Genomic DNA, 13,342 nt, shown 5'->3' with positions numbered 1-13,342 from the left:
CCAAACGGCGTTTCTGCTTCCGGAAGCAGCCTTGGTACGCCTCTTGCTGGATCGCACTAAGTGCCGTCTGCGAATTTTCTTTTGGTGGTGGTAAGTTACTATGGGACCAAACTGCTGAAGTCGTCAGTGGATGAGAGTATTTTGAAGGAGACCACGCACAAAAAGTAAAAGGTAAACGTAGGAAAATTTTGTGGACAAAGTTCAGGAATTTTATTAATAGACCTCTTATAATGTCATAAACACTGAGATACGTAAAAAAATACCGCATCTCATACGAAGTTTTAGTACATTTATACTTTACCATTGCGACACACTACGTAATCTTAAACTAACTTACCTTATGGACAACGCACCCATGCCCGAGGGAGGTCTCGAACCTCCGACGGGGGTGAGCCGCGCGTACCGTGACAACGCGTCGAATTTTCTTTTATCTTGTCTGTCGTTGCAAATCCTCGTCCTTTCAACATGGTTTTGAGTTTTGGAAATAAAAAAAAGTCTACAGGGGACAGTTCGGGAGAGTACGGAGAATGAAGCAACACAGTGATTTCGTTTTTTGTGTAATAGTCACGCAACAACAGGGATGAACGCGCGCGTGTGGTATCGAGATGCAAGAGCCACGAATTGTCTCGCCACGTATCAGGATTCACACGTTTTCTCGCAGACGTCACAACACATCCCTACAGTACCATCGATTAACATTTTGTCCCAGTCACACGAATTTTTGATGAACTAATCCTTCAAAGTCAAAGAAAACCATCAGCATGGTTTTGACATTTGACCTGCCCTAACGAGCTTTTTTTGATCTTGGAAAACCTTTTCCGATCCGTTGTGAAGACTGGACCTTGTTCTCAAGATCATAACTGCAGAACCACGTCTTATCACGAGTTATGATTCTCTTAAGGAACATCATGTCCTTATTTGCGCGATCGAAAAGCTCTTCATAGACTGTGAGGCGAAGGTCTTTCTGGTCTCGACTCATGAGCCGTGGGACGAACTTGACGGCAACACAATGCATTCCAAGATGCTGTGTCAGGATTGCATGACACGATCCAACTGAAATTTTATATTATTCTGAAGTCTCTCGGACAGTCAGTCTGCGATTGGGTTGCACAATTTCGTTGACTTTCCTGAGATGAGCGTCGTGGGTAGGCGTCGAAGGGTGTCCTGAACGACGGTCATCTTTAACTTCCGTCCTATCATTTTTAAACCGTGTGAACCATCCGTAACACCGAGCAGAACATAAGCACCCATCACCGTAGGCAACTAGCATCATTTGGTATGTCTTTGTAAGGTTTACTTCAGTCTGACGCTAAATTCAATGCAGACACGTTGATCCTCTAGCTCTTCCATCTCGAAATTCGCAAAGAATGCGACAAAACGTTCTACTCAATACACCACTGAACAATAACTGCCGTGCGGAGTGGCCGCGTGGTTTGAGGCGCCATGTCACACATTGCGCTGCCCCACCCGCCGGAGGTTCGAGTCCTCCCTCGGGCATGGGTGTGGTGTTGTTCTTAGCATAAGTTAGTGTAAGTAGTGTGTAAGTCTAGGGACCGATGACCTCAGCCGTTTGGTCCCTTAGGGATTCACACACATTTGATTTTTAACAGTAACTAACAGACATACAACAATGAAACTACCGTTAGTTACACATTAAAAACAGGAGTGTGCAGGGATGCCAACCGCATTTCGCTCCAAGACACCACTGACGCGAAATTACGAATGTTCTGGAATTTTTTGAACAGACCTCGTATCTCTTGAACTGTGTGTCGCACAATACTGTGGATACTGTCAGCTAAATATGTTGCGTGTGTACTTAGTAACAAAGAAGTAATAAATTTAAATGTCTCGCATAAAGCGGCAGTTTTGAACGAATCTCAGCGTTTATGACGTCATGTTTCCTGAACTATGATAAATGGTTCTTACTCCCACAGTGACTGTTGCGCGACAGTCAGGGTTATGTGTAGGAAGTTTGGTTGAAATCGGTCCAGTGGTTTAGAAGGAGATGTGGAACACACACTGCGCGGGGAGTGGACTCGTGGTTAGAGGCACCGTGTCATGGACTGCGCGGCCGCTCCCGCCGGAGGTTCGAGTCCTCCCTAGGGTATGCGCGTGTGTGTTGTTCTTAGCATAGGTTAGTTTAAGTAGTGTATAGTCTAGGGTCCGATGACCTCAGATGACCTCAGCAGTTTGGTCCCTTAGAATTCACACACATTTGAACATTTTGGCACACACACACACACACACACACACACACACACACACACACAATCACACACACTTTCATATATACATATATTTTTATAATATGTATGAATATAGAACCTGATTTCACACAGTAGGGACGAAGTGCGGGAGACTATCCAGGAGATGGAAAGGAATAAACACGAGACAATGTACATAGGTCCAGAAACACGTGTGCGCTGCATATCAGAGGAGGATGAGACTGTTCCCATAGCGACAGCTGTTCTTTTCGTTGCACCGCATTTGTTCCTAGTCGTGCCAGGAATCACCGCTCATCAGTGACGCCATACAAGTGACACGCATCTTCACTTCGTGACGGAAGAAATGCCTATGGGATTACGAAATTTCAGTTACCACAGCCCACTTCCAGTGTTTGACAGGGAATGAGATCGAGTCGTCTCCTGTGACGCGATTAAGCATGGTACGAATAAAATGGCCTCAAAGGTAAAAATCGTAATTTCCAGGATATAGATTTCTCAGGCCTCTTTGTTTTTCTTCTGAAAGGGTTAGTCTGTCGCAGATCCTCCCCATTTTTTTCAAAAGCCTTCTATACAGCGTGTAGCGTGTGTACGTACAGCTACTTCTTCTGGCGATTGAGGACGTTATACGGAACAACGTCACACAAGTATTTACGTCATTTGCAGAATAATAATTATAGCTATCACAAGTCGTATGTTTTTAGGTTGGCTAGTAGCTTCAAGTACATGCGGCAACAGCAAGACATTAACGCTTACATTCTCTTGGGCCGTAGGTCAGGTGTTGAAGCATGCACACGTGGACGCAAAACTGTTGGGCTATACTGATTGAGTAGTCCTCTTAATGGTACGGTTACGACCGTGCAAAAAAGATAAGGTAGTAAATTATGTGGCATATTTGTATGAAGACACTTCGACGCAGAGAAAATAAAACCGACACACCGACCGGTACCACATATAAAGATATCTGTACTTATACCCATTACACCCAATATACTGTATGTTAATACAAAGTGACTATCCTTTGTTACTTGATTAACCTATTCCGTAGACCCAAAATACTAACGATTTAACTCAAAGGGAACATAGATATCTCATCCAAGGGCTGTTGTTACTTTAGATTCTCAAGCTCAATAGGCAGCATTTTAGATGAAAACTTAATAACTGTGGGAAACATCACACTAATAACGTGTAAAAAATGTCCCGTCCTTAATAACGACCTCAAGTCGGGGAGGAATGAGAGAATCCATGTTTGTTCAGATAGATCATACCCAGATGAAGCCGCTCATCGGTTATTCCATCTAGTAGAGCTACTAAATTGCCATGATGTTGATTGCAGCTTTGCCACCGCTATTACTAATATTCCATACATGTTTTATTGCTTTAGGACTGGGTGACTTAGAGTAGCAGTCTAGGTGCGTTATGGTGCCTGACTGTTGGTCACATCAGGGCCGTATGGGCAGATCCTTGAACCTGCTGGCGTTTAAGTCCGCTGTGACTTAATTCTGCGGTGGTATGTTGTAGGACTACCTGGCAGATTGCCCGATATTTTCGCGTCTCATTGAAAGGGCAATAACTGGTCACTGAGGACTCTGAAATAGCTTTCTCGTTCATGCTCACGGCAGTCTGAATGACTACGAAAAACGCCCCGAGAAAATCATAAACCCACAGGCGGCCTGAAATATACTCTCCAAACACGGCGGGTTAAAGGCCTCGTTTGCCTTTAGGTACACTCGACGCTTTTCACGTAAAGTCGAAACTAGGTAGACCACCTACACGTCCCCAGTCAGCAGCTGTCGAATTTCTGTTTGTTTGTCTCACTGAAGACGAGTAGCATTTTGTGCCGCTAAGAGTAACGGCTTTTTCCGACTCCAACCAATTCCCTTCGCACGGTTTTTTTTCGGAAACTGGTTGAGATGATCTTACACTCATTGACACCAGCAGTTCCTGTCGAGATTGATACCGCGTGTCACTGACAAGTCTTGACGGTGGTTCCCGATCCCTGTCGGTCAGGGTCTTTTTAAGCCAATGTGTTACGTGACTGTGTGTTGTATATTATTCCTTATAGAGAGGTTGATAGTCTGTGTTTACAATGTTTTTAAAATTACGTGTATAGAAGAAAATATCGCTTGAACAAGTCCAAATAGGAAAGAAGTGCGATTTATTTACACTTTAGACTATAACCAGGATGATCAGTACATCGATAAATGACGCAAGTTGGCATTTTTGGGACACCACTTCCACCATAAGCTAATGTTCGTGGAAACTGACACTACAGTGACGGTTTCACGTTTGTGACGTTATGACAACTCCCTTTATTGTATATATCTCCGAGGTTCCCACTACGAAAGAGAAAGAGCCGCGCGGGATTAGCCGAACGGTCTTGGGAGCTGCAGTCATGGACTGTGCGGCTGGTCCCGGTGGAGGTTCGAGTCCTCCCTCGGGCATGGGTGTGTGTGTTTGTCCTTAGGATAATTTAGGTTAAGTAGTGTGTAAGCTTAGGGACTGATGACCTTAGCATTTAAGTCCTACAAGATTTCACACACATTTGAACATTTTTTTGAAAAAGAAAGAGATTTAATGGACATCGACTTTAGCTTCGTACTAGACTGGACGTAATTTTGCGTACAACGATCAGACGTTTTCCTCTGGCTAATATCCGCACGATTCTTGTTATGTGCTAATGTTGATTACGCGTGAGAAGACAGAGAGCGGCGTGGAGTGGACGCGTGGTTTGAGGCGCCATGTCATGTATTGCGCGGTCCTCCGTGGGGCATGTTCTTAGCATAAGTAGTTTAAGTTAGTTTAAGCAGTGGGAAAGTTTAGAGACCGATGACCTCAGCAGTTTGGTCCCTTAGGAATTCACACATAGTTGAACAAGACTGAGAGAATGAAACAGTGCTCTGGTGATACAGTTCTATAACAATTACTGAATTTCATTTCATCATCATCATCATCATCATCATCATTTAAGACTGATTATGCCTTTCAGCGTTCAGTCTGGAGCATAGTCCCCCTTATAAAATTCCTCCATGATCCCCTATTCAGTGCTAACATTGGTGCCTCTTCTGATGTTAAGCCTAATACTTCAAAATCATTCTTAACCGAATCCAGATACCTTCTCCCTGGTCTGCCGCGGCTCCTCCTACCCTCTACTACTGAACCCATGAGTCTCTTGGGTAACCTTGCTTCTCCCATGCGTGTAACATGACCCCACCATCTAAGCCTGTTCGCCCTGACTGCTACATCTATAGAGTTCATTCCCAGTTTTTCTTTGATTTCCTCATTGTGGACACCCTCCTGCCATTGTTCCCATCTACTAGTACCTGCAATCATCCTAGCTACTTTCATATCCGTAACCTCAACCTTGTTGATAAGGTAACCTGAATCCACCCAGCTTTCGCTCCCATGCAACAAAGTTGGTCGAAAGATTGAACGGTGCACAGACAACTTAGTCTTGGTACTGCCTTCCTTCTTGCAGAAGAGAGTAGATCGTAGCTGAGCGCTCACTGCATTAGCTTTGCTACACCTCGCTTCCAGTTCTTTCACTATGTTGCCATCCTGTGAGAATATGCATCCTAAGTACTTGAAACCGTCCACCTGTTCTAACTTTGTTCCCCCTATTTCGCACTCAATCCGTTTATATTTCTTTCCCACTGTCATTACTTTCATTTAGGAGATGCTAATCTTCATACCATAGTCCTTACATTTCTGATCTAGCTCTGAAATATTACTTTGCAATCTTTCAATCGAATCTGCCATCACAACTAAGTCATCCGCATATGTAAGACTGCTTATTTTGTGTTCACATACCTTAATCTCACTCAGCCAGTCTGTTGTTTTCAACATATGATCCATAAATAATACGAACAACAGTGGAGACAGGTTGCAGCCTTGTCTTACCCCTGAAACTACTCTGAACCATGAACACAATTTACCGTCAACTCTGACTGCTGCCTGACTATCCATGTAAAGACCTTTAATTGCTTGCAAAAGTTTGCCTCCTATTCCATAAGCTCGTATAACAGACAATAACATCCTCCTAGGAACCTGGTCATATACCTTTTCTAGATCTATAAAGCATAGATACAATTCCCTGTTCCACTCATAACACTTCTCCATTATTTGCCGTAAGCTAAAGGTCTGGTCCTGACAACCTCTAAGAGGCCTAAACCCCCACTGATTTTCATCCAATTGGTCCTCAACTAATACTCGCACTTTCCTTTCAACAATACCTGAGAAGATAATACCCACAACGCTGATTAAAGAGATACCTCTGTAGTTGTTACAATCTTTTCTGTTTCCATGTTTAAAGATTGGTGTGATTACTACTTTTGTCCAGTCTGATGGAACCTGTCCCGACTCCCAGGCCATTTCAATTATCCTGTGTAGCCATTTAAGACCTGACATTCCACTGTATTTGATGAGTTCCGACTTAATTTCATCCTCCCCAGCTGCTTTATTGCACTGCAATCTATTGACCATTTTCTCCACTTCCTCAAATGTGATCCTATTTCCATCATCATTCCTATCCCGTTCTACCTCGAAATCTGAAACATTACTGATCGTATTTTCACCTACATTGAGCAACTCTTCAAAATATTCCCTCCATCTGCCCAAGGCATCCACAGGATTGACCAGCAGTTTTCCTGACCTGTCCAAAATACTTGCCATTTCCTTCTTACCTCCCGTTCGAAGACTGCTAATTACACTCCAGAATGGTTTTCCAGCAGCTTGACCCATAGTCTCCAACCTGTTTCCAAAGTCTTCCCAAGATTTCTCCTTGGATGCTGCAATTATCTGTTTGGCTTTGTTTCTTTCTTCAACATAACTTTCTCTGTCTACCTGAGTTCTAGTATGTAGCCATTTATGATACGCCTTCTTTTTCCTTTTACAGGCTGCCTTGACTGTGTCATTCCACCAAGCTGTTTGCTTCATCCTACTTTTACACACTACAGTTCCAAGACATTCTTTAGCCACTTCTAGTACTGTGTCCCTGTACCTTGTCCATTCCTTTTCCAATGTCTGTAATTGACTACATTCAAGTAACTGGTACCTTTCTGAGATCGCTGTTATGTACTTGTGCCTGATTTCCTTATCCTGAAGTTTCTCCACTCTTATTCTCCTACATATGGACCTGACCTGCACTTTCGGCCTCACAATCCCAATTTCACTGCAGATTAAATAATGATCAGTGTCATCAAAGAATCCCCTGAGTACACGTATGTCCCTCATAGCCTTCCTGAATTCCTGATCTGTTATTATATAGTCAATGACAGATCTGGTTCCCCTGCCTTCCCAAGTATACCGGTGAATGTTCTTATGTTTAAAAAAGGAGTTTGTGATTACTAAGCCCATACTGGCACAGAAATCCAAGACTTGTTTCCCGTTCCTGTTGGCCTCCATATCCTCTCCAAATTTACCCATAACCTTTTCATACCCTTCTGTTCGATGTCCAATCCTGGCGTTAAAATCACCCATGAGCAGAACACTGTCCTTGTCCTTTACTCTAACAACTGCATCACTGAATGCCTCATAAAAACTATTGTTGCCAGCATCATATTTAAAGTACCAGGGAAGCAGGTTGCTAGCCTTACTTGCCCCGAGTCCCATTAGGTTTTACCCCTAACGGCTGAGGGACTAACCGGTGGATTTCGTAGTCTTTGCCGTATGCGCATAAAGGTGACCACAACTCAGAATATGTCCGAGATGCCCAGCCTTATTCCAAAGTAACTGGTATCCCGACTGTCGGGACCACTTACTTGGCCACTCATACGTTGCCCGTGGTTCATGAACTAGGACATGACTACAGGAACCCACACCATGAACCACCGAATTTCATTTAATTAAATTTAAATACCCAATTTTCCCAGTTGATAGTAATGTACGCAGTGTGGATGATACAGAAGGACTAATGTATCAGTTTGAGATAAGGGTCCCTCTACCCGAAACAGACGAGTCGAAAGCTATGAGCTAAAATCGTTCTGATACCTCTAAAAGTGGAATACATATACTGGTTGTGTTGTTTATAAGTCTGTAGGGTAGTCGATTTACAAAGCTGGTAGTATCGACCAAAACAAGGAAAAAAGTCCAGTAAATATAGTCACTAAAATGCATACCTGAGGAACATGTCCATCTTCGCTAGTGTTAAACTCGCGTCCATAGCTCTTAAAGTATGCATTTTAGAACACATATTTACTGGACATTTTTTCCTTGTTGTAGTCGATGCTACCATCTCTGTAAGTTGCTTCACCTAGAGACTTAGAAACAAAAGTACCAGTATATAAGTATTACACTCACAGAGGTGCCAGAACTGTTTTGGTTCAAAACTTTCGACTAATTCGTTACCGATCCAGGGAAACCTTCTCTCAAATTGACATATTTATCCTTCTCCATCATTCTAGAAAGTATGTAACATCATCATAGAATTATCCTGTCTATAAACACGTTTACAGGAGTTGGCGCCTATAACTTTGACTCTCTGTGGCGTCGTCGGACATGGGTTCCTATTTGAATTGTTAAATCCCGTAAAAAACCTCTGGAACTGTGTAATGTGAATTGTGAAACACCCAGTATAATGTTTTCTGAGTAGGAGCCGTATACAAAGACAATTGTTGATGCGTCAGCAAATCGAGCAACTTCATTCACGGTGTTGTCAAGAGCACGTCCAAACAAGATAGGTCGTTTCTGTCACACGGTCATACCTCCACATCGACCCATGTTACTACACTGACACCATACAACCAACTGTCACATACACGCCACTTTACTTCTGTGACTTAAGTATGCGGTGGTAGGTAGTATGACCACCTGGTTTCAGTTCCACCTCATCTACAGGACTCCAAACCAACCAATCTGCTGTTTTAAGGAGGTGAATATTATTTTGATCGGTGAACTTATTTTCACGTAAATAAATATGTATGGTAACATAAGAATATATATAACATAAATATGTATGGTAACAGATTACTGATATTTCCCTGTCCATCGTTGACCTTAAATTTCTAATAGAGAGGGAAGGGAATTAAATCTGTCTGTAGTGTAACAACAGAACCTTCGAAAATTTGTAAAGGGTTTTATTGGTATGTAAATTTCAGAAACTTATACAAAGATACGTTTACGCTGTTGATGTAAAAATTCATTCTGAATTACACTAGTCATCATGATGATCTGAAAACTTTGTATTCCATTTTTACATTTTCTCCTAGGAATGAAGCGCGGTCGCAACTGCCAGAAGCGAGCCTAACGGCGCAGAAAATTTCGGATTCGAGACTAACATCAGTCGTTTTCCAATGTATTCCGATATATTAATATTCCTCCGACACCACTGACTCGCAACCCTCACCTCTAAGTTTCAACGAGATCGTCGTATGTGCAATATCTTTTCTTCCGATTATTACGTCCTTTGTGTAGAAGACTTTGGTAAAACTTTTCCCTAGAATTCATCATACCCCTCGGTATGTGATCTGGTACTACGAGATTTTTTTCTTTTTATAAAATAATCTTATTAATGCTGCCTTGACGGAACGTTTGTGAGTGTAAAAGTAGTCGCCAGGAATTAAGGGCAGTTGTTTGGAGTCACAGTTTTTATACCAACAATAGAGAGATACATGGTTCTTATTTTAAAATATCAGAACTATTAAATTGTTAAATCGACTAAAACACTCTATAGCCGGGTGTAACACGTCTGGTAACACCAGACGCTTTTTCCGGAATGATTTGTATTGACCTTATCAGCAGAGTGGATTATATGTGACTACTCTAAGCCATCATGGGTAGAGCAACAGAATGGAAGGTTCGCCAGTCCCACGATTATTTTCTTTGGTGGCCCTTCCATTCAGTCTGCGGAGAGATTGAAGGGTGAGCGCAGCTAGGCTCCGTGATTGCAATAGTTCGTTACGTTAGTATAGAAAGGGGTGGAATCTAAAATTGGGAACTAAGAACGCTTCTGTTTCTAACTGGACATTAATTAAAAGGAAAATATCTACAAACAGGAAGTTCCTTGGATGGCTGAACTATAATTTTATGATCTGATGTTCTCTACGTTTTTTTGTCCCATGCAAGCCTCTTTATCACTGGATAACTACTTCAACTTACATCTGTTTGAACCTCCTTACTACGAGTACATTCATGCTTAGATCTCTCTCTAGAGTTGTTATTTCCTCCCTCGCCTCCTAACCCCCCCCCCCCCTCTCTCTCTCTACCACACATACACACAAAGACACACACACAAACTGACTGTTTCACAATTCATCATAATGTGTCCTGTCAAACGATTTCTTCCTGCATGCATAACTTCATTTTCTCCGCACTTCTATTTAGTACCTCGGCCTACGCGTCTAATCTCCTGCAACAGCACATTTTGAAAGCTTCTATCCTCTTCTCGCCTGAAATGCTTTCGTCGACGTTTCATTTCCGTACAAGGCTGCAAAAAACTCCCTAACATTTAAATTAACATTAAATGTCAGCAAACTTTTTTTTTTTTTTTTTTTTTTTTTTTTTTTTTTTTTTTTTTTTTTTTTTTTTTTTTTTTGAGAAATGCTTCTCCTGCTATTGCATTTTACATCCTTCTTAGCTCGGCCATCGTGTGTTAATTTGCTGCCCAGATAGCAAAACTCATCTCCTATTTTTACTGCCGGACCCGAGGTGGCCGAGCGGTTCTAGGCGCTACAGTCTGGAACCGCGCGACCGCTACGATCGCAGGTTCGAATCCTGCCTCGTGCATGGCTGTGTGTGATGTCCTTAGGTTAGTTAGGTTTAAGTAGTTCTATGTTCTAGGGGACTGATGACCTCAGAAGTTAAGTCCCATAGTGCTCAGAGCCATTTGAATCTACTTTTACTGTCTCATTTCCTAATCTAATTGACTGAGCATTTGGTAATTTGATTGTGATACATTCCATTGCCCGTGTTTTACTTTCGTTGATGTTCAACCTCTTTGCAGTACACTACACATTTGGTTCAACTGCTCTTTGAAGTCCTTCGCCACCTCTGACAGAATTTCAATGTCATCGACAAATCACAAAGCTTTTATTTCTTCACCCTGAAGTTTAATTCCCCTTCCAAATGCGCTCTTCATTTTTTATTGCTTCCTCAGCTTACAGATTGAATAACGCTGGGGACCCTCTACAGCCTTGTCTGCAGTCTGATTTCTGTAAAACTTGGAAATAACATTTTGCTTCGTGTATTTCATCCCTTATACCTTCAGTATGTCAAACAGTCAAAGTTGTCAACAGATTTCCGTAAATCTACAAATACTATGAACGTAGATTTGCCCTATTTCAGCTCGTCTTCTAAGATCAGTCGCAGGGTGAGTCCTGTGTTCCCACATTTCTGTGGGGGCTTTAGGGACTTATTACGTGTCCAAAGATAGCCTGAAGTTGCCGATGATGCACGTTTGTAACATAACTAAGGTTTGTCCGCTGGAGGGTGTCATCTGCTGCTTCGGTACAGGCGGGGAGACGCCCCCCCGCCAGGGAATATTATGAAACTTTATCTAGAGTCTCTGCAGTTAATGAATGGTACTTTTAAAGCCGCAGTTTGCGTGCAAACTGTACGTGAATACTTCTAGGTCTACAACTTTACTTCCGCCTTTTTTTTCTCGAAGTTCGTGGCTTTATTGTGAAAAACTTGCAACAAAAATGAATCATAGTATTGCCCATTGCTGGCCACTACATTCTCTCATCTTTCGGATAGCATACGAATCCCATGGCGGAAGAACTGGGCGTCTTTTCTGGGGCTCCACGAATCGATTCAATTTTGCACTTGTTCATATGATCGGAAGTGCTGGTCAGCCAGACTGTATACCACTGATCGAAAAAGGTGGTAGTCAGAGAGAGCAACGTATGGGGAATACGGCGGTAGGGATAGGACTTCTCATTTCAAAGTTTCATGTATATTTTTACGGGTTTGCGACATGGGTTCGAGCACTGACCTGCTGCAAAATTACCTTTACGTGTCTATCGCTCTATTGTGGCCGTTTGTGTTTCAGTGCTGTGCTCGAACGCATCAAGTGCTTTCGATTATGATGTCCTGTGACTGGCTTCGTCTGTTTCAGTAGCTACGAAAACGTTCTGTCTTCCCCCGCCATGCCGGTCTTCGACATCAAAATCACCGTTCTTAAGGCATTGAAAACATTCTCTGCACGTTCTTTCACAAATAGCTCCCTCACCATTGGTCTTACCCAGCATTTTAAGAGCCACAGCCGCAGATTTCTTCATGTTGAAGCAGAAAATTAAAACTTCCCTCAAATAGTGAGAAATGGGTACGTAAGTTAACGTACTTAATCGAGAATAACCTTATGATGCAATCACAAATCTACTAATATTTTTATGACATTATGTTTATAGATGCCTAAGCTTATTGTGTTACGCCTATGACCAACCACCTGAACCCGACTTGCCGCTACTGCCGTCTATTGCAAAACGGCGGAAGCAAAGTTGTAGACCTAATACACACAAAAGGTACCCATTTTTGTGATCGTAGAGCGTCATCCATTAACTAGTGTAGCCACATTTAGGGACACAGAAAATATATTTTCACCTCGATGCGGATACTGTGTTAGTTGATACTTTTCAATTGATAATTTTATTGATATCAGTACCTTACATCAGATATGATATCTAATGATTCTAGTAGTGATCTATTAAATTTTTATTATTTACCCAAAACTGATGATTCAGTTCCAACACTTTCAATAACTGAACTCGGAAACACCAACAGGCCAAAATTGAACGCACGGAGGGCGTGCGAGAGACGGACCGAGTGTACGGAACGACGCTTCGCCAACCTTGACAACAAATCGTTAGCTGTTCGTTCATTAGGAGTCCCCTTGTTTTCACGATTCGAGCTGCTTGTTTGTTTTTGTATTGTTGTTTAAAGCCTATTACGTTCAACAATTACTCAACCAGCAGACAGAATGGCACCTAACATAAGTGAAAATTTGCAGTGTTTTGATAAAATGGATAATGATTTAGTGAAAGGCAAAAGCTGTTTCAAAAATTGTAAGTCCTCAGGATTGCTTCATAAATGAAAAAAAAAATTAAGAAAACACCCCAATACAACAGCAAAGTAAAACTATTGTTATAACAAGATAATAAGAGAGTAAATAGGGCGTTACAGATTTG

Source organism: Schistocerca cancellata, chromosome 1 (genome assembly GCF_023864275.1).
Source record: "Schistocerca cancellata isolate TAMUIC-IGC-003103 chromosome 1, iqSchCanc2.1, whole genome shotgun sequence".
NCBI classification, from domain to species: Eukaryota; Metazoa; Arthropoda; class Insecta; order Orthoptera; family Acrididae; genus Schistocerca; species Schistocerca cancellata.
This window is presented reverse-complemented; position numbering follows the sequence as displayed.